The sequence below is a fragment of the Micromys minutus genome (genome assembly GCF_963924665.1).
Source record: "Micromys minutus genome assembly, chromosome: 10".
Classification (NCBI taxonomy): Eukaryota; Metazoa; Chordata; class Mammalia; order Rodentia; family Muridae; genus Micromys; species Micromys minutus.
In genome coordinates, this window is record NC_137979.1 from 57215433 (window position 1) to 57238476 (window position 23044).

Genomic DNA, 23044 nt, shown 5'->3' on the forward strand with positions numbered 1-23044 from the left:
GGAATTATGATGGTGATTACATTGACTATGTAAGTTGCTTTTGGCAGTATAGCCATCTTTACGTTTACTGATCTATGAGCATGGGAAGTATGTCCATCTTCTGATATTTTCTTCAGTTGCCTTTTTTAACAGCAGAGGTTTTCACTTATTTGGTTAGAGTTACCACTAGATATTTGACATTATTTGAATCTATCGTGAAAGGTGTTGTTTTCCTAATTTCTTTCTCTGTTCATTTGTATTTGGTGCTAGAAGGGGGGGGTGTTAATTTTGTATTCAGCTACTTTGCTAGAATTCTTTATCTACTGTAGGGGAATCTAGATGGAAATTTTAGTGTGACTTCTCAATACCATCATATTATTTGTAAATAATAGTACTTTGACTTCTTTGATGCAAAAAAAAAAAAAAAAAAAAAAAAAAAAAAAAAAAAAAAAAAACCAATACTTTGCTTTTCCTTGACCTCTTTCACTTTTCTTACTGCTCTAGCTAAGAATTCAAGTACTATATGCAATAGATATGGAAAGAATTGACAATCTTGTTTTGTTCCTTATTTTAATGTAATTATTTTGTGTTTCTCTTTATTTATTTTGATGTTGGCTATAAGCCTACTATAAATTGCTTTATTATATTGAGGTATGTCTCTTGTATCCCTAATTTCCCCAGAACATTTATTATGAAGGAATGTTGGCATTTGGCAAACATGTTTCTGAAATCTAATAATGTGATCATGCTTTCATTTTCTTTTAGTTTGTTTATGTGGTAGATTATATTTTCTGATTTTTGTTTATCTTTTTATTTTATTATTTTATTCCCCTCTCAGTCTACTGTTCTAAATCCCATACCTCCTCCCCACACCCCAGTCTCCATGGGGATGTCCTGACCCCACCTACCCACCAGACCTCTAAATACCTCCAGTCTCTTGATGGTTAGGTGCTTCTTCTCTGACTGAACCCAGACCCAGCAGTTCTCTGTCATATATGTGTTGGGGCCTCATATCAGCTGGCACATGCTGCCTGGTTGATCCAGTGTCTGAGAGATCTGGGGATCCAGGTTAAATTGAGACTGCTGGTCTTCTTACAGGGTTGCCCTCCTCCTCAGCTTCCTCCAGCTTTTTCCTAATTCAACCACAAGAGTCAGCAGCTTCTGTTTATTGGTTGGGTGCAAATACCTGCATGTGAGTCTTTTGGCTACTTGTTGGGTCTTTTGGGGAAGGCAGTCATGATAGGTCCCTTTTTTGTGAGCGCTCCATAGCCTCAGTAATAATGTCAGGCCTTGTAGCTTTGGGCCTGTCCCTGAACCTTCTTTTTCTCAGGCTCTTCTCCATTTTTATCTCTGCAGTTCTTTCAGACAGGAACAATTGTGGGTCAGAGTTTTGACTTTGGAATAGCAAACCCATCTCTCACTTGATTTTCTACTGAAGATGAGCTGTACAATTTCCCTCTCCACTGTAGGGCATTTCATCTAGGGTTTCTCCCTTTGAGTCCTGAGAGTCTCTCACCTCCCAGGTCTCTGGCACACTCGAGGAGTTCTTCCCAACCTCCAACATGATTTTTTTTTAATTGAATTATCCCTGAATCTCTGGAATGAGTTTCCTTGATCATTGTAGATGATCTTTTTATGTGATCTTAGATTTGTTTTTTTAAATATTTTATTGAATTTTTTTTGCATCTAAGTTCAGAAAGGAAATTAGTGTAAAATTCTCTTTCTATGTTGAGTTTTATGTATTTTGGGCATCAGGATAACTATGAACTTATAAAATGAATTGAGCAATTCCTTTTTGTGGAACAGTGTGAAGAAGATTACTATTATTCTTTGAAATACAGGAAGAATGCTGCACTAAAACCATTTGGCCCTTGGTTTTTGTTTGTTTGTTTTTGTGTCTTTTTCTTTTTCTTTTTTTCTTTTTTCTTTTTTTTTTTTTTTTTTTTTTTTTTTTTTTGTGAACTAGGAGATTTCTAATGACTGCTTCTAGCTCCTTTAGATTTTTTTTTAACTTGGTGGAGTACAGGTTTGTAATGTCCTTATGATTCTCTGGACTTCCTTGGTGTCTGTTGTTATGGCCCACATTAAATTTAGTTTGGATATTCTTTGGAAAAAGGTTGGTCTATCTTGTTAATTTTCTCAAATTATCAAACTCTTTGTTTTATTGAGTCTATGTATTTTTCTATTCGTTTTTATTTCATTTATTTTACCTCTCAGTTTGATTATTTCTTGCCCTATATGCTTCTTAGATGTAATTACTTTTTGTTTTTCTTTTTTTTTCAATGTACACACTTACTGGTATGGTCTTTCCTATTAGTACGACTTTCACTGTGTCCCACAAGTTTGGGGATGCTGTATATTTATTTCCATTGAATTCTACAAAGTCTTTACATTCCTTTCTAATTAGTGTCTTGACCACTTTCACCCATTAGGAAGTTATTCAGCTTCCATGAGTTAGCAAGCTTTATGGTTTTATTGTTGTTGTTGGTTGGTTTGTTTATATTTTTAAAGTTGTTTATATCTAGCTTTGGTTCAAGAAATACATAGAGTTATTTCAGTTCTGTTTTGTACCTGTTGAGACTTGCTTTGTGTCTGAGTATATGGTCAATGTTGGGGTAAGAAACAAAATATAGAGTAAGTTTTATGAGGTGCAAAGTAGAATGTATATTCTTTTGTGTTTGAGTGAGATGTTCTCTAGATATTTGTTAGGCCAATTTAGTTTATGTTAGGTTTTTGTCTTGATCACTTGTCCATTGGTGACATTTGGATATTGACTGTCCCCACTATCAGCGTGTGAGGGTCAATATGTGGTTTAATTTGTAGTAGTATTTCTTTTACAAACTTGGTTTCCCTTGTATTTGGAGAATAGATGTTAAAAACTGAAATGTCACTTTAGTTAACCTTTCCTTTGAAGAATATGTAGTGTCCTTTCCTCTTTTTTGTGTATGTTCTTTGGTTGGTGGTTCAGTATCTCAAAGTCCTCAGGGTCCAAGTTAATTAACTCTGCTGGTCTTTCTGTGGAGTTCCCATCCCCTTCAGGGTTACAATATTTCCTCCTGTTATTCCAGAAGAGTCCCTAAGTTCCACCCACCATTTGGCTGTGGGAATCTGCATCTATCTGACTCAGCTGCTGAATGGAGCCATCTGGAGGACTGCCTTGCTAGATTCCCATCTGCAAACGTAACAGAGTATAATTAATGGAGTCAGGGATGAATGTTTCTGGCAATTGGATGAACCTTGAGAATGTCATCTTGAATGAGGTAACCCAGTTCCCAAAGGATATGTATGGTATGTACTCATTTATATGTGCATATTAGCCATAAAATACCGGATGCCTATGCTACACTTCACCGAAGTCAAAGAAGGAAGACGCAAGCAAGGATGCTTAAACCTCACTTAGAAGAGGGAATAAAATAGATATAAGAGGGAGGCAGAGGGAGAAAACTCTGTGGAAGAGGGAATCGGGAGAAGAGGGAGGAGTTCCGGATCAGGTATGGGGAGGGATAGGAGAGATGGTCAGATGGCCATGAGACTGAATGGAAATATGCAATTGATAGGGGTGAGGAAGGGGGGGGCATCTCCAGAACAAGACAGAGACCTGAGATAAGGAAAGGCCCCACAATTTATGTGAATGACCTAAGCTGTGGCCACCTCCTATAGCCAGGTAAGAATTCAAATGGAGTGATAGGAACACCAACCCATCCACAAAACTTTTTACCCAAAATTTATCCTGTCTACAAGAAATGTAGGGGCAGGAAATGGAGCAGAAACTGAAGGAATGGCCAAACAATAGCCAGCTCAATTTGAGACCCATCCTATGGGCAAGCACCAATTCTCCCTGGATTTTTAGAGATTGTGATGCCTGAGTGCTGCCTCTTTTCCTGGCCTGATGAACTAGTGTGTTTTCAGGGAATACCTGCTGGTATAGAAAGCTGTGATACTGAGATGCATTGCAGGAATCAAAGTTGGCAAGACAGTGTTTGTGATCCCTTGAGGATCTTGTCAGGGAGGAAAGGAAAAACATAGCATATTTCCTGCTGCAGAGATTGGAATGCAATGGTGTGTGTGTGTGTGTGTGTGTTGAGGGGAAGGGCATTAGATCTCAGAAACAGAATAAGAAGTGTGTGTTCTCTGTTAGCCTCCTTACCACAATGGAAGAGACCCTTGTTTTAGGATGGAGTGCCTTCTGAGGTTGGGGTCTGGGACAAAGAAACAAGTAGGAAGAGGATGGTTAGATGGAGACAGATCTGTGGAATCTGTGGGACATGCTGGCAGGGTAGGATGGCAGCAGGGAAGGCTGCCAAGGGTGTTCTGCTGCAGAGCTGCAGATGAGATTGGATGGTTTGATTTAGGAGAACACAGAGAGAGGGTCTGCAGACATCCTGCCTGTTGTGCACCAGGAACTGTTTTATAAAGTCTGAGACTTCCGTACTTAAGTACAATGCTTTCTCATTATACTCCCCTTCCTATCTTCCCAGATCCACTTCCACCTCCCATTACTCCCACAACCAGATGCCCTCGTTTTAAAGAAATACAATTCACAGAATCTAATTTGGGCTGCTCATATAGTCATGGGTGTGAGGCAACTAGCTGAAGCATGGTCAATGTATCAGTAGCTACACCCTTTAAGAAAATGGATCTTGCTTCCCTCAACTGTCATTGTTAGAGGTAGGGGCCCATGACCTACCCACCTACTACATGCTAGAGTATGGACCATATCATTTGCAGGTCTTGTACAGGCAACCAAAGAGACTTTGCCCTCATGAATGCAACTATTTCTTTCTTGCCTATAGATGCCCAGTGTCTTCTTCTACTAGACTTTCAACTGTCTGTGGAGAAAATGGGAGTGACAGAGGGATGCAGACTCACATTTAGATAAAGGGATGCAGTGGTGGCAGTTAGTGGACTCATAGCTAGATAGTGTATGCTACTTGTGTTTGGGAGGAGAGGTATGCATGTTTGGGAAGTGATGAATATTGCTGGTTAATAAGTACTAACTGGACAAAGTTAAACCTTATGTAGGTAAAAAATTCAAACAGACGTATTCTGAATATGAGTCAAAAATAGGAATTATTAGAGGCACGTCCAACAGAAGGAGCCTTGGTTTCAACTAAGACTTACAAATATATGGTCATAGCTTTCATCATTCTAGCTTACTTATTCTAGTAAGTCTTGATTGGCTACTATTCCCCCTTTCTCAACTGTCTTACATAAAACCAACATTATTTCTTTAAATAAAGGTAGATACAATGGCTCTTTGATTACACATAAGAAAACTTATGAGCCTACATTTCACAGAACTACTTAACTGAGTCAAGTTGCTCCTCATTTTCTCCCCTCAAGAATTTTCATTGTAGCCAATGAGCTTCTACAGAGAGATATAGGACTCTAAAGAGTAGTAATTTGGTAAAATAACTTTATAATTTTTTTTTAATTTATTGAAACTAAGCCACCAACCAAAGAGCAATCATGGCTGGTCTATAGCCCTTAGCACATATGTATCAAAGAACAGCTGTGTCTGGCCTCAGTGGGAGAGGATGAGCCTAATCCTGCAGAGACTTGATGCTCCAGAGAAGAAGGATGCAGGGGACAGGTAGGGTTCATGGGTAGGTGGAAGAGGGTGGGGGGAGCACCCTCTCAGAGGCAGAGGGTATGAAGTTTGGGGTGAATAATTTTTGGAGAGAGGACCAGAAAGGGGGAGCAACATTTGGAATGTAAGTAAATAAAACTATATTTAAAGGAAATAGATTTTTAAAAATAATATATAGTGATTATGATTTTCCCCTCTTTCTACTCCTCGAAGGTTTTCCTCATAATCCCACCTCATCAGGATCCACCCCATTTGTGTCTCTCCTCAGAAAAATAAATAGGCATCTATGGTTTAATAATAAAATAAATAAAATAAATATTTGCTCTCACTGATTGCCATAAGACTCAGACTGATAAAAGCCCCAGTCCCAGACTTGAGAAATCTGTTTTCCAAAACATTTTGGAGTAGCCCAAGTTACTCTGCAAACAAAATAGATCACTGATATGACACTTGGTTGCTTCTCAAGGGTTATGGATGAGAACCTGTTGCTGAAGACACACAGGACACAGAACTCACACTGGAGCTGGATCTACCCTGGAAGCTTCGTTCATTTCTACAGTCTAGCTTCCCAGGTTCCAGAACACACGATGCATGCGTCTAAGGGAGGGAAGCAGTTACACAGCCCAAACCAGCTACAGGACCTATAAAGTGAGACAATTAACAGCCTAGCAAGATATGCACAAAGGTGCAAAAAGTGGCTTTCCCATGTTGGTGGCAATCAACAGCTGTCTAATTAGACGTAAGGCCCACTCAACAGGAGGGCATTTTTTCTTCCCAGGGCTCCTGAGTTCATGGCCCCTTGAAAAAAATTTACTACCGTCACTCTGTTAAATAAACATGGTTCCTTATTACATTCTAAGTCTTATTCTTACATTGACTCCTGAGTGTAGCTACAACTCCCATGATGTGCCGGTTGAGGGTGATACCCAGGGGGGCCCTATCCTCTCAGGGAGAATGGGGATGGTCTTAGGGAAGGGGGGTAGGCAGAAGAGGGACAGCATTTTGGAATGTAAATAATAAAGGTGTCTCTAAATCTCATTTGTGTTGTTGGTCAGTGTTGTCCTGGAATGTCCCAACATATTACAGGTTAGTGCTATTGCCTTTGGTTGCCCTCACAGAGGTGGAAGGTAAGCCCTTACTGCTGAAGACAGCAAGCCATTCACACACAACCCTCAAGTGGCCAATTCTGAAAATATACATAAAGGTAACATTTTACAGTCTAAGCAGGTTGTACTTATGTATTATACCCATGGTACACATGTGTGAATGTATCTACAGTATGTGTGTACATGTGTTAAACAAGAAGGAAAGCCCAGCTGAGGATTCATTACTTAGAACATTTAGAAGGGCGAACAAAATAGTAATGGGAGGCAGAGGGTGGGAAGGTTCTGGGTGGGAGAGGTGTCGGACAGGGAATGGAGGAGTGGGTCAGGAATAGGTGTTGGAGGAGACAGGAGAGAGGCCTAGGAGGGCAGAAGAATGAATGGTAATAAGCAGCTACTGGGGGTAGCGTATAGGGAATCTCTGGGAAGTCCAAGAGACCTGAGATGGGAAAGCTCCAGGGACTCAATGTGGGTGGCCTTAGCCAAAACGCCCAACAGTAGAGATGGAATGTGAATATACCACCTCGAGGAGTCAGACACGACCCTCAGGGGAAGGATGAAGACACAAGCCCACCTTAAAAACTTTTGACCCAAAATTACTACTGTCTAAAAGAAATATAAGGACAAAAATGGAGCAGAGACTTAAGGAATGGCTCACCAGTGACCAGTCCAACTTGGGATCCATCCCATGGGTGGGCAGCAATCCCTGACATGATTACTAAATGTGGTGGTGTGCTTTTGAACAGGAGCCTAGAATGGCTGTCATTTGAGAAGCTCTTCCCAGCAGTTGACTGAAATAGATGCAGATACCTACAGCCAAGCATTGAACAGAGGCCAGAGACCCTTATGGAAGAGTTCAGGGGATGGTTGAATCAGCTGAAGGGGATGGCAGCACCGTAGAAAGACCATCAGTGTCAACTAACCTGGACTCCTGAGAGCTCCCAGAGACTGCGTTACCAACCATGAGCATACACAGGCTGGTCCAAAGCCCTGGGCACATATGTAGCAGAGGGCTGCCTTGTTTGACCTCAGTGGGAGAGGATGTGCTAACACTGTGGAGTCTTGATGCTCCACAGGGTGGGGGATACCCAGGAAGGAATCTGGGGGAGGGAGATGTCTGTGAATGGGGTCCAGGAAGGAAGCAGCATTTCGGATCTAAATAAATAAAACAATTAATTAATTAACAAAACTATGTAAAGCTAAAACAGAAATGAAAAGCAGAATAAAATATAGAAAGTAATTTTAATAGGAAAAAAATCTATAAGAAAGGGAGACTCTGGAATCATGAAATATATTCAGAGATGACTCAGTGATGATAATTACCATGCATATAAATGCATGTCAGGTGTGGTGGTCACCTCTTATCATAGCCTTGGACGACAGGGACCTAGGATTCCAGCAGCAAGCTGAATTAACCGAATAAGTAAATGCTTGGTTCCTGTGAAGAACATGTCCCAGTATATAAGGTGGAAAACAAAAGGAAGGTGCTCAATATCAAACTCTGACCTCAAAGCATATGCACACATACATGTGCATGTGTCTGCACACACGTCACCCGGAATGAAGCATATGCAGGCACACTAATGCATACCACAAGCACGAATCCGAAAAAATAATGCAGCAACTCGAATTTCTCCCTTACAGAAAAGCAAATAAGCCTGTTCCTTAGACACAGGTATTTCTACAAACTTTCGAAGAAAATATGCTATGAATTGTTTTCAAGAAAAGATTACGAAGTAGTTTCTAAGGAAATATAATTTGCCAGTAAGAATACGTAACAATATCATCTTAGTAGGTGTTAACCAGATCAGAAAGGATTAGATTCGAGACCCCTGGGTCTCCTGAGGAAAACCGCTAAATGAATGTTTCCATCAACCACACAAACTACCATTTTGATTATTTCTCCTTGTTTGAGAATTTTTTCCTTCTGATCATTAGACACCTTAAGGGTCACTGACAAGCGGTGGTTGTTTTATAGACGTGAGGGTCTAGCATGAAAGTGTCATGGAGCTTGAATAAATTTCCCTTTCCCTAGGACCCAGCCAATCAAGGCTGAAGTCATTTGCCAGAAGCCAGGCTCTGCTGGAGGCAGAGACTGAGAGGAAGGGGGTGGGGTGATCTTTGCACTGGAGGGTGTCCTGTCTCCATCTTCCCTGCTGAGACACTACAGTGTTTCAGGTCCACTAGCCTTGGAGCTTTCATCAGCTACCAACCACTTTTAATAACAACCTTGGGGAGTCTGGGGAGTCTTTTGGAAACCTGTGCGATTCCAGCAAGCATCTCTTGATGCAGCGTGGTGTAGCCCACTGCTGTTTCATGGCCCATGTTTCTTCTCCAGCATCAGTTCCAAAGGTGAAAGCAAACATCACCTTATTAGCATAAAAGTCACAAATAAAAAACAGAGCAAATGACTCCCTCCACCCCTCCACACACACACACACACACACACACACACACACACACACACACACATACAAACACATTCACATGCCCCACCCCTGGAGGTATACTTTAGCTCTGTGTTTGTTTTAATGTTCTGTTTTACAACGTTTTGTGTTGAATTCTTGGGCTGGACCCCATTCTCAGAGGGGGTGGAGCCCTGCCAGGCTGGTTCTCTATTAATCACCAGGCAGAGCTGCACTTCAAGATCTCAGAGCAGACCCCCTTCTCAGCTTGCAGCCCTGCTTCTTGCAACAAACAGGACTGCAAACCGTGTTTACCTTACATGTCAGATGTGGTTAGCCTTGAAGGGGGCCTGCTTGCATAAATCAGTCTGCGAGTCCATCACAATGGGCTCCAGTTTCTCTTCCGTGATGGAACAGACACCAGATCTTTGATAGTGGCTGGGATGTAACCGCTTGCTGATCATGTCTGGAGCTTTCAATGAGTCAAGATGTCAAAGTTCTGAAATCAGTTACCTGTGGGGATTTTTGTATGTCAAGATTAAAAGAAGGAAGTGCCATGGAGGGAGGGGTTCAGATTGACAGGTATGGTCTCTTTCTCTCTTGGAATTCACAGAATTTCTGTTTCTAAGCTGTTTTCTCAATGTTCCCTAAGGTGTCTTTCTCCTAGGCTGGCCCTGGCCCTGTAAGCAGGGTCACTCTAGTCATCTTGAATTGGTTTCCTTTCCTGTACTCAAATGGCACTAGTGGTTTCTCACCTTCCTGGAGTCCTCACTTCACACAAAGATAGGATTAAGTGTTAAAACATTTCCCTATTACAAGTTTACCTTAATAAAAATGATTATCTCCCCGTGTTACACCCAATTATTTGATAGATTTTGGGAGTCACTATTAGAGATTCCTAAATAAAATGAGTAGCAGATTTCATCAGGTGACTTTCATGTCACATACAGGTCCAGGACTGCTCTACAAAATAATGTACAGCTGAAGAAACAAACCATTCTAAACTGCATATAACTCTGATCCTGAGCAAGAAGATGTAAGCCTATGGCCCAGTAGTCTTTAATGATACTTTGTAATTTCTGGGGTTTTTTTTTCCTTCTCTCATATGTAACATCCTAACCTACATACATTTCCTATCCCTTCATCCCTCCTAGTCCCTTTCCCACGTCCTCAATTCCCCATACTCACTCTTTCTCTGTTTCCACTCAAAAGAAGGAGCAGACCTCTCAGGGACATCAATAAAACATAGCTGAACAAGTTACAGTAAGACTAGGTAGGCATGGACCAACATAGCAGGCTGAATAACACACCCCAGTAGGAAGGGGTCCCAGGCACAGGTAGAGAGTCAGAGAGAGCTACCTCTCCATATCCACTCTTGGGAGTCTCAAAAGAACAGCAAGCTGCACACAAACATAATGTATATATTGAGACACTTGGTAGTTTTGAAGACATGTTTTGCTCGACATGGCTGAGGAGGGAGAATGCAGCAGACCTACTGTGGGTAGAGGCCATGGGAATAGCTACACATCCCACAAAGCACCGACCACACCTTCATCTTGGTACTGGAGATTTTAAGGTACAAGCCTAGACCCTGGCAATCCTTACAACCTAGTTCCACCCACTCATTTTCAACACATCAACTGTGGAGGCAAGTTGTAATGAAAAAAAAAAGGAGAGAGAGAAAGAGAAAGCTCTACTCAATGTGGTCACATTGGTATGGGGAAGACCATTGAACCCTAGTGCATCCTTGGTGTTAGAACAAGACATTTAATAACAAGGTATTAGCAGAGTTATGCAAGGTTAATGTATGGTTTACTAATCACTCAGCTTGACTCTTTCCTTGAGCATGTTTCAATAAACCATCTTTAGATGTGCAAATTCTTTCTGGGACCCTAGTTCCTCCACTGATTAGCATGAAGCATCAGCTTTTTTTCACCTCCCAGCAGGAACATCCCAAGGCCATGACAACCCTGAGGGTTCAGTTTTAATAGTCTGATCGCCAAAGAGAGAAGTGTCTCTTCTTATAACATTTTCACTTATGTCTGGAGGGTTGTAATCTCCCCCAACAAAGAACCAACTCTTCGGCAAAAAGAAATTATAGTGAAGGTGAGAGACCCCTACCTCAGCCTATGTAAACAGTAATTGTAGAGATTTCCTGTGTTAAACACTCAATAAATGTTGGGCAAATAAAGATCCTGGAACTAAAACCATCACTCAGTTGATCAGGAGCGTTCCCCTGGCATCTCTTTGACCTGGACCTCACCAGTCTTCTCAGTCCAGACTCACTCGTTATTCCTTCTCACTGACTTTCTCAGGCTACCCTGCTTCCATTTCGGTGTGTAGCATTCATGTTGCTGGTGGTCCACACCAATCTGCTCTCAGTGTCCTGCTCACTGCAGCCCGAAGATCATAGATGCTGGCTCAATAGAAGAGCTGGATGCAGAAGGAGCTATGGTCCCCACCACCAACTCTAAACACTAATGTCAGTCGATGGGCTTCGACAAGGTTCCCATTTTATTCCCGGTCCTGTTGATACAAGAGCTGAGACTGTAAGGAAGTTAAACTCAATATGTTTTTTCCCTCTGGTTATGACTGGCAATAATTTTGCAAGTTCCCAGCTACCGTGGAATCCATTTGGGGCAGGCAAAAAAAAAAAAAGCAAACAATCTGGGGTATAAAATGTAATTGTGGTTGCCACAGTGAAACAGTGTAGCTACCAACATATCTTCTGACTCTTACCATAGTCATAGACTGTAGACATTCACTTTTGCTTAATCCAGGTACGTTTTTCGAAATGGAGACAATTATCTGGGTATTTTATTGAGAGGAAAAAGAAAAGGGCTTTTTCCTGGAAACATCCAGATGATGGAGACAAAAGGATACTTAAAATATGTTGCCGGAGGGTGTTTTGACATTTTTTTCCTGATTATTTTTTTTCAGAAGGATATGTAAGTGCTTTTTATGCCCAGATCTGCAAATGTGACTAAGGACAGTTTATGAATGCAGACAGGCTGTCTGTTAGCACATTGGCTTTCAATTATGTGACTTATTCAGGTGACCCTGTAAGTTACATAGTCATATATAAGTTTTATATTTAAGGAGTCAGGCTGACTCATTATAAAGACACTTTGTAAAGGGGGCATGCCTGGGTACTCGTATACACTTTTACACAAACCACTGGTTTGCTAGGATTGTACCAAAAATCTAATCCATCATTAAAAACTGTGAGCATAGTGGACATCGTGCAATGTCCCTAATTTCTTGGCAGTGGTTACAGGTTTTATTTTCTAGCAACGGCAGATTCCCACCACTTCAAAATTTTCCCTCTAGGTCTGGCATGTAGTTCAGCGGTAACTGAGGTGCTTGCTCAGTGAAACCTAGTGTTCAAATTCTAGGGATAAACGACATAAAATTGTTCACTTTCCCTCACATTCTTAATTTACTGAACAACATTGGGAAACTGCAATTTATCTCTCCATGTTATGGTTATATCTGATATTAATGCAAAGGAACCCCCTGTTACTTAGTATTGTGTTCATCATAAAATATTCTGTCTCTAAACCAAAGTGCCAGCAATTGAATCATAGTTGTCATCTCAATTATAGATTATCATTATTAAACACTTTGTTGCCTTTAGGTAGGAAACCCCGGCCAGGCTCTTTAAACAAATATTTAAATGCAGTTTCATGAGAAAAATAAATATTTCCATGGCTAAGCATGATACCTTGGAAGAGAAAACTCAAGGTACTATAAAGGCTACTGCAAGTCATTTTTTTCTTAACCATATTTAATTCATCTTATAAATAGACTATATTTGTGCAAGTGAAAGCCCACATTTTATTTAAGTAGGCCAATTTGCACAGAGCTCTGCACATACATCTATAACATACTATAAACACCAAATACAGAGGCCCTTTTATACTTACATATTTGTGTGTGTGTGTGTGTGTGTGTGTGTGTGTGTGTATGTATCAAAGATTCCTACTGATATCAATGGAACTCCTATTAGCCAGGCAGTGGATAAGGGATTTGTGTGGCACGTGCCAAATACATGAAAAAATGTCATCCATATGAATCATTAATGAATAAAATGATAAAACAGATCTGAATAAACTATGATAGCAATCAAAATAACAAGAGGGTTATTGTCTTAGAGTTGTGAAAATTTTAGTGTCATGAAAATGTTAACAACTTACTAAATATACTGAATAGCCTCTGGTGTTTACACATGTGCATGTTTGTGAATGTGCATCTGTATGTGGGAACCTAGAGTTGACGTTTGGAATCTTCCTCGGTCTATCTCCTCCTTTGGTTTTGTTTGTTTGTTTTTGAAATGGAGCCCCTGACTTTGCCAGAAGCTCGCTGGTTTGGTAAGATTGGTTGAAAGTGAGCCCCAACCATCTGCTTGTCTCTGACCCCCCATCTCTGGGATCATAGCACACAGCCCTACCACTGAATTATGATAGGACGCTGCAGATCCAGACTCTAAACTTTATGTTTGTGCATCAAGAATATTGCCCACTAAGCCATCTCCCCACTCTCTAAATATGGTGCTTTTGCCACGAATTTAATGATCACACTTATATGACAGGACACATGAAACAATTCCTTCACAATCCTATTAAAAACAACAAAAACGGCCTCTATTCAAATATCATTACCATTTCATCTGAATCAATACAATCTTATATTCTGATATAAATTCAGACATTTTATAATTCTATAGATGCTTAAAGCATTCCCAGGATGCATTTCATCATGATGCACCACTGGTGTCAGATGACTAGTGCCTCCGTAACTGTGAGTGGAGGGTGACGTCATAGTCAACGACAACCCAAACTTTGTGTAATTCACAAGACATAGTCTGAAGGGAGAAACAGATTTTGCATTCTTCTCCCCCCCACTTGCCCCTGTTGTTTAAAAAGAATTACTATACTTAAGTGTGCAAATATGTGAATGTATCTTTGTGACTGTGAATGCACATGTGTATGTGTGTGCTCACAGAGGCCAGAAGAAGGGGTTTCATACTTGTTGCTGGAGGTACAGGCCTTTATGAGCTGTCTGGTATAGGTGCTGGGATTTGAATTAGGGTCCTCAAGATTGATCAGAAAACCCACTTAACCACTGAACCATCTCTCCAGCCCACCCTGCAAGTTATGTCTAGAGTTTGTACTGGGTCAGGCAGTCCATTCATTGACTCAAAGTGATTACAGGAACCAACCCCTAAAGCACCTCCTCCCTTTTAAGTCATGCCTGAAAGGTGGCAATCTAGCTGAAGTACTAATAATAATAATAATAATAATAATAATAATAATAATAATAACAACAATAATAATAATAATCTTACTTATAAGCCCTAGCCCACTTTTGTTATGAAAGGCAATTCAAAATGTTTTCTTTCTCCTAATAGTCATGGCATTCACAGTTGGCTTTTATATGAAATTTGCATGAACTACAAATCAAGGCTTTGTTGATTTTTAGCAATACACAGAGTCTCCCATGTACTTCTGTGAGAGATAAGGTCATATGCACTGTGTTTGCTGCCTCTAGCTCCCCTTGTCACCTACTACACCAGAAGCATCTGGGGTATCCGTATCTAGGGTCAGATAGCCCAAATCTCTGGTATCTACACTTATCTATTATCTTGGGGGGGTGGCAGAAATACATGGCTTTGAAACTGATCTGGGTCTTAGGTAAAGGGAGGTTGGTTTTCTCTTGTGGAATCCCCAGTGCACAATGTTGCAGAGGCAAAGTGAACATTCCTCTTTTTTTTAACCTCACATGAAAGAACAATATTTTCCCTGGGCCTCATGGAGAAGTTGAAACAGCCAGTCTCCCAAACCCTAGTTCTCCACGACTTCCCCGCTTTCCCCTGGACATCTCATCCTCTTGCTCCCTCTGTTCTTTTACCACCCAGCTCATTTGATCCACAGAAGATAAATGGCTCTGCCTAAAGAAATTAAACAGTGTCAAGGCCAAATTGCAGACTGGAGTCAACCTCAGCATACTTCGTCATTTCCTCTATCTTTCCTGTTTCTGAGACCAGGTCTGGGTTTTGTTGCCTTGCCCCCCTCATTGCTGAAACCCATTTCTTTTGCTCGTGTTTCCCTTTTAGAACCTTTTTAAATTGTGGTCATTTGTCTTTCGTGTTTCCATTTGGGTAGGAAGAAGGCCCCTTTTGCATCGCCCACTAAACAAGGACAAGAACTCAGCCGTTGAACTGTTGAGCTCTTGCTTCTAGCTCTGTGACCCAGAGGCAGAGGATGGCATTTTTTCTTCTCTTCGTGGTAATACTACTTGATTGTTAGAGCAGCCTGGAAGATATGAAAATATCAGTGATCAGACTTGTGAACATGAGAGAGAGAAAATTTCACAGAATCTTATCCATAGACAAAGGGCTGCAAATAATTGCTGGGGGGAGAAAGAATTATCCTCTCTCAGGCATGATCCCCCTTGTAGGTTGGTTGTCCAATGGAAAGCAGTCAACCTTAAAACAATATACAGAGCACCAGCAAAAGTAGATTCTGCAGGTTGGGTTTACATCTACTTATGCACACATATAAACACACATATGTATGTATAAAACAAGAATAAATGAAGTGAAGTTTATCAAATTGAGAATTTAGAGAATGGAAGGAGTATGAGAGAAGGAAGCTGGGAGGGTAAAGTAAAGCAACATGGCTATATTTTAATTTTAAATGTTTACATATGTGTACAAATATATATCTACACATAAATATTCATATATATAAACATATGTACACATCACACATACATATACATATATTGATATACATGCAGACTTTTATAAAAATGTAAATATAGTTTACGTTGAACCAAATTCTTTCTTGAGTGCTGGAAATTGAACTTCATGGATGCCAAGTATGTTCTGCATCATTGAACAACACCTCTAATCCAACTTGTGCATTTGAAAATTGACTTCACATGAAGGAAACCAGATTGTAAATAAAAATTTACACTGCATAACTTTGGAACTCAGATATACAGCACATAATGTTTTAAGACTCATGATACTCTACTTTTTGACTATACAAGGGAGAAAAAATAGGAAAAAACAGTTGGTTGCACCACCGTTTCCTGAATATGTGTTTTACTGGCAAATTATTATTTGTTATTTATCTTATAATCACTTCTATAACTGGATCACATAGATATTATTTGCCAAGAGTCATGATCTGAGGCAAGATCCAGTCTTCATTATGAACCCAAATAGTTTATAACCCGTTTGCCTCCTCTTGAGACCACAACCTTTAACATTCAATATTTTTCAGCAACTAGTAAGATTTATGGAAATCTGTGGGACATTTTGCAGCTTGCTCATAGGGTCCATAAGTGGACTTCTGTTTAGTTTGGCTGCTAAAATAAAGACCAAACAGCACTTATGGGTCGCAGGGATTTGTGGATCTTTATGATGGTACGGGGCTTCAAGAGGGTAGAATATTTTATATAATGAACATCTTTGGAATTTTTTTTAATCTATATTCTTTTTTTACAGTTCAATCATCTTCTGGCTCCAGTTTTTCTCTCCAAAAGTTCCTTAACCAGTTCCTCCTCCCTGTCTCCAAGAGGATGTCCCCAACCCCAAGCTCTCCATTTCCTGCCAAGCCTCCCCATTCCCTGAGGCCTTAAGTCTCTCAAGGTTTAGGTGCCTTTTCTTTCATTGAGGACAGACTGCACAGCCCTCTGTTGTGTCTGTATCAGGAGCCTAGCACCAGCTAGTGTATGCTGCCTGGTTGGTGGCTCAGTGTCTGAGAGGTCTCAGGGGTACAGGTTTACTGAGAGTGCTGGTTCTTCCTATGGGGTCGCCCTCCTCCTCAACTTCTTGGAAATTATTAAAGAGAACTCCTTGGTTTTCTCAGTGACCCGAATGTGTCTCCAGTTTCATTTTTTTTCAAGGAGATGGATCACCAAAAAAGACTATGAAGTTTCCACTGGAAGTCACCATGACATTCAGAACCTAAGGCTGACATGACTTGTTCAAACACAATGCCCTGTGTATTCTTCCAAATATGTTGGGCTATATTCCTTTAGGTATGGGTAAGTCTAATTTTGAAAGAAGCTCCTTCTGTGCATGTTTTAATAACAAATATTTGCAATTCAAAGAACGGTAGATCCAGAGTTCCCAAAATGGCCTTTTCAATCACACAAGGCCTTGATGTAACCTGTCTTTGACAGTAGAAAGTACGGAGCAGCCATGTTCCACATCGACTACTTTTGCTTGCCCTTATTCATCCTGGAAACCTAGTGAAATTGGTAATGAGTCCAGCCTCTTGCATCTCATGGCTTTGACTGTCAATTTAAATTCAAGACTACTATTGCTCTTTAGATTCTTTGGTTAGACGATATAGTCATCTGGGAGAGCTTTCTGCAGTTTTGTAGAATAGAGATGACGGGGGCCGATGGTGGAAAATAACATCGAAAACATCCCGGTGATGTCATCATAGCTTAGACTATTGCACATAGCACACAGGTGGGGAAGCCATAGCGATATGCTAATATGAAAGAGCAGCTCAGGGTTTCTGCACTAAATTAGGCATGCAAAGTTATGGAAAAATTTGGGTTTACTTTAGTTATATTTCCCTGCCTAAAGATGACAATGGAACACTTGTGATGTGTAGAATGTCCTTACTACCTAACTATAAATATATAATACATATACATATGTATTAATTTATTATACATATTCATTACATATATATACATATTCATATACTTATTCATTTAGTATTTTCCTAGTAGCCCCAATGAATATTTTCAAAAAAAGTAAAACATATAGATTGTACTTAAATATCTGAAGATTTAAAAGCTGCATGTTGAACATAAAATCACTTTCTGTATAGATCATTTAGGCTAAAAAAAAAAAAACACATTAAACTAGCTGCGATCTACATATGGGATCTGCATCTGTTGTTTAGGATTCAGGTACTAATCATTTGTTTATAGTGTATTTCCTTTGAATAGTTTCTGTAACTCTCACTTTCAAAATATATAGGTATTATGAGAGATATAATATAAAGAGATTATGATAATGTGTTTTCAATGAAACATACGGCCACAGCCCGTTTCCAGAGAAACCACTGCCTCATCAGTGACAGCCGCAGTGAGAGTGTGGTACCTGGGTCGGCTGTCACAACAGCTAGAAGGCAGGTCCTCAAGCAATAGGTCTAGTCTTTAGTGGTTCATCAGCAGCAACTAGAAGCCCAGCTTCTTCAGATAGAGGAACGACACCAGAAGAAGAGGAAAATCCTGGAAAGCACAGACTCCTTTTGAACTTGAAAGGCTGTGTAATCTGAGGGTGGAAGTAGACAGGGAGAAGATGGCAGCTGAGCCCGCACAGGCGGAGGAACAGGCCGGCAAAAGGCAGGAGGAGAGGGAGAAGGAGGCCGCAGAGCAAGAATAGTGCAGTCAAGGCAGCATCGCCCCCGGGGAAGAACAAGTCACGAACAAAGCTGAGGAGAAGAAGGATGAGGAGAAAGTCTCGATGGAGACAGAGGAGACACACATTGAACACACGGCAGAGAGCCAGTAGAATGGTGAAGAAGGCACGCCTACTCCTGAGGACAAGGACTGGGCAGGAGGGGGCTGACAACATGGAGGGACCAGTAACACCAGCTCAGAGAACCACAGCGCCACAGTGGGAGAGCTGCCCACAGACCCAGTGCCAGAGGACAAGAAGAGGGAGTGAATGTTGACTTGTTTTATGTGACTTAAAACTTTTTTAAATGAAGGAAAAAGTGGGTTTTTGTTTTTGAAAGAGAGAGAAAGAGAGAGAGAGAGAGAGAGAGAGAGAGAGAGAGAGAGAGAGAGAGAGAGAGAGAGAGACAGAGAGACAGAGAGACAGAGAGACAGAGAGAGATACTTAAGGGGCTGGAGAGATGGCTCAGCAGTTAAGAGCCCCGACTGCTCTTCCAGAGGTTCTGAGTTCAAATCCCAGCAACCACATGGTGCCTCACAACCATCTGTAATGAGATCTGATGCCCTCTTCTGGTGCATCTGAAGGCAGTTACAGTGTACTTATACATAATAAATAAATAAATCTTTTAGAAAGGAGATACTTAAACAAATGTTATTAATACGACCCAACCCAAGCAAAGAGAGAGCTTATAAGCTACAAGTAATTGAACCACACCTCAGTACTGGCAAAAGCTAGAAATGAATATCCGTTAATATGGAGTTAGGTAGTGAATATACAAAGAGTATTTGTGGAGAATGTAGGTTGCTTAGACAAATTATTAAATAACAAATCTGAAAAATAAGACCCGTATCCTCATATCAAGGCTGAGTAAGGCAACCCAGTAGGAGGAAGATGGTCCCAAGAGTAGGCCAAAGAGTCAGAGGCAACCCCCTTCCCACTGTTAGGAGTTCTTCACTAAACCACACAATTATACATACATGCAGAGGATCTATCTCAGACCCATACAGGGTTTATATTGTTTCTGCAGTCTCTGTGAGTGCCTATGGGCTTTGCTTAGTTGATTTTGTAGCATGTTCGCATAGTGCTCTCTACCCCTCTGTCCCGTACAACCTTCCTTCCACCCTCTCCTGCAGGGTTCCCCTGGCTCTGCCTCGTGTTCGGGTTTGGATTTTTGTATCTGCTCCCATCAGTGGCTGGATTATGCCTCTCTTCTGATGATTGGACTACGGCAACAGCAGAATAAAATTAGGAATCATCCCATTGATTGATAGATTGATTGGTTGGTTGATTACCACTCGTGCTTGGTTCTATCCTGGATTCTGGGCTGTCCTATTCTGGAATCCAGGTGGTGTCAAGCATTGGCTCCCTCTCCTGAAGTGGGCCTCAAGTTATATCTCTCATTGGTTGGTCACTCCAAAAGTTCTGTGTCACTATTACCACAGCACATTTTGTGGGCAAGGCAGATGGCAGGTTGAAGGTTTTGTGACTGGGTTGATGTTCCAGTCACAATACTAAGATCCTTGCCTTGTTATAGAAGATGGTTGGTTTTGGCTCTGTATCCACCATTACTAAGAGACTTTGCTAGGGTCACTCTCATAGATTTCAGGAAGTTTCTACTGTACTAGATTTCTGCATTGTTCCCAGATATCCTAATTCCAGTTCTCCCTCCCTCTCCCTTTTCCTCCCTTCCTTCCCATCCTCTACCTGATCCCTTCTATTCTCTTCTCTACCTGCTGAAGCCTAGGCCACCAAAAAGAAAAAAAAATTCTATCTCCCCATCATGGGAAAATCCATGGGAACAAAATACTTTGTAGTGTTTCCATGGCTTAAAATACTTCTATGTGCCAGTACAAGTTGTTTTCTTAAAGCAAGGCCATGCTGTGCCTTGACAATAAAAATCATAGTTTAAAATTAAAACTTTAGAATTATCTGGATCATCATGATAAATACAATTTTTAAATATAAAAATCACATTCTAAAATATTGGAGAAGATAATTAAAATCTTTGTCATGAAGTAAAAATTTATTATGATTGCCTATAAGTAAAAAATAGCAGCTTACGTTAATAGTTTTAAAATTTAATGAGTGTATGTTGTACAGTTTGGCAGATGGTCACATACCCATGAATAAATAGTAGTATAAATCAGATTCTGTGGGTTAAATATGAATTATGAAAGTGAGATGAACCTTGAATGAGATTTGGGATGAGGTGAATATATTCTAGATGCAGTCTGCGGATTCTTAAACTACACAATAAAAACATTTGTTGTATTTTATGTGTATGAGTGGATTACCTGACTGTGTGCCCGTGTGCCTGGTACTCACAGAGGCCAGAGGGAATATCAGGTCATCCGAGACTGGAGTGACAGATGTTTGCGACCCTCCATGTGTGTTCAGCAAATTGAACCTGAGTTCTCTAGAAGAGGAGCTGGTTCTCTTAACTGCTGATCTATCTCTCCATCCCATAAAAAATAATTTTCAAATCATAAAACATGGCAAGGACTTTTTTCCAATTAATTTATTGTCTAGAATTCAATCAAGTTAGAGCTGAAGTTCTCCTCAATAAGTGAGATTTTATGTTGATTGTTTTTAATCGAATTTGAAACTTTAGCTGAATTTATCTCTGAATAAGATGTGAATATTAACATCAGCTTGGTTTTCTTTTTATTTATTCATGATGTTTTAGGTTGTTAAATGCTTTTTAATAGTTTCCTCTTTAGACTTGTCTCTCTTACCTAGGAAATTATGATGTTTCATCCATAAATATTGTTCGTGGTCTTAGAAATTTAAAGAACACAAAGATTTGTTAGGGAAATTTAGAAATTTTAACTTTATCTAACTAATATTTGAACATAATACCCTTTTTAAAAGACTTATTAGATACTTTTTATGGTATAATAGGAAGAAACTGTTTGCAATGTCAACCTGGTCTTCGGAGAATTTATTTATTTTTTTACAGTATGTTTTAGTACTGTACGTTCAGTGAATTTAATAAAACTCAGCAATACGCAAACTTTACTATAAAAATAACACTGTGAAGTCTCCTTGACAATGGATATTGTACCTGTCACAATCAACACAAAATCAGATGCTTCAAAAATTTTATAATGACAGAAACCTACAAGTCTTGAAATTTCAGACACAGGTGGCCATAGATCCATAGCCCTTTCAGTGTCCTGACTCCTGGAATTCAGGAAACAGAATCTCTGCATCACAACCACGCCTCAAAACCCACAGGTCAGGTTATTCATCTTCTCTTTTCTAAAAACTGATTAGTCAGGTAAGTTAACATCAGAACACATTCCTACCTTTACAATAACAGTTCAGGGAAAAATATGTTTATCACTGAGAATATATTGGATAAAATTTTATTAGCTATGATACACTATCTGATATATATTAGATCTGATCTAATCTAATATATTAGTAACACTATAGTAAATTAAATAGATATTAGAGCTCTTTAGGATCTGATTTGGTTTTCCTTTATGTTGCTGTGACAAGATATTCCAACAAAAGTTCCCTTAGGAAACTTTTTATTGTATTTTAATTTACAATTTCAGATCCATCCTTGTGGTTCATAGTGACAAGAATTTGAAATAGTAAATTATATCATATCTACATCCAAGATCAAAATTAATGCACATGTGAGTCCTCTATACCCTTACACAGCTCCAGATGCCCTGTCTAAGGTATGGCATTGCCCACAGCTGGCTGAGTCTTCTCACTTCAACTTAATAGAGACAATTCATTCTTAAGCCTCATCCCAGGATATACAAGACCTTGTCAATTTGGACCTTGGAACTGACCATATCATTTATGGGCATTTTTATATCATACCATTTCAATTGATTTTAACTTCTTAGTTTGCAGTCCTGGGGTTGTGGTAGAGCATTGAGGGGCAGACGAAGCTTAGAGAAGTAGAGCAGGAAGCAAGGAACTATGGTGATGGAAAGGATGTTGGGCAATCTTCCCTGCATCCACCTTCAAAATCTCAGGTTGAAATAGTTCACTGGGAATGTTCCCAGCAACCCCAGCTTGGTGAATGGCAACAGCCCTTCTTACCCTTCTCATGACTTTCTCCAGAGGTTCTTCCTCTGGCACTACTGTCTTGTCTCTGAGTGGTCCTTTGCTGTGTTTTCTGCATGTCCCATTGCTTTTGAAACTAAATCATTCCCATCATTTTTCTCTACTTCATTATCAATTTACCGACTCCACAGTCCCGCCTGGAGCCCATATTAATCCCTGGATCATGAACCTCTGATACTGTTCTGGCTTAAACAATTGTGCTGTGAGTCCTCAGCTTCATGGTCTGCTTCACCTTGACTCTGAAAGAGAAACTGTTCTGGCAAAAGAAGAAGAGGAAAGCAAGGAAGAGAAGTCAGCTGGCAGAGGGTTTCTCTTGGAAATGTGGGTTCCTGTGTTTGGTAACAAGAACCTACACACAAAAAGCTCAGCTTGGTGGTTTGCACTTGCAATCCTAGTATGAGGTAGGCAGAGACAGGAAGGTGGCTAGGAATGACCAGACAGT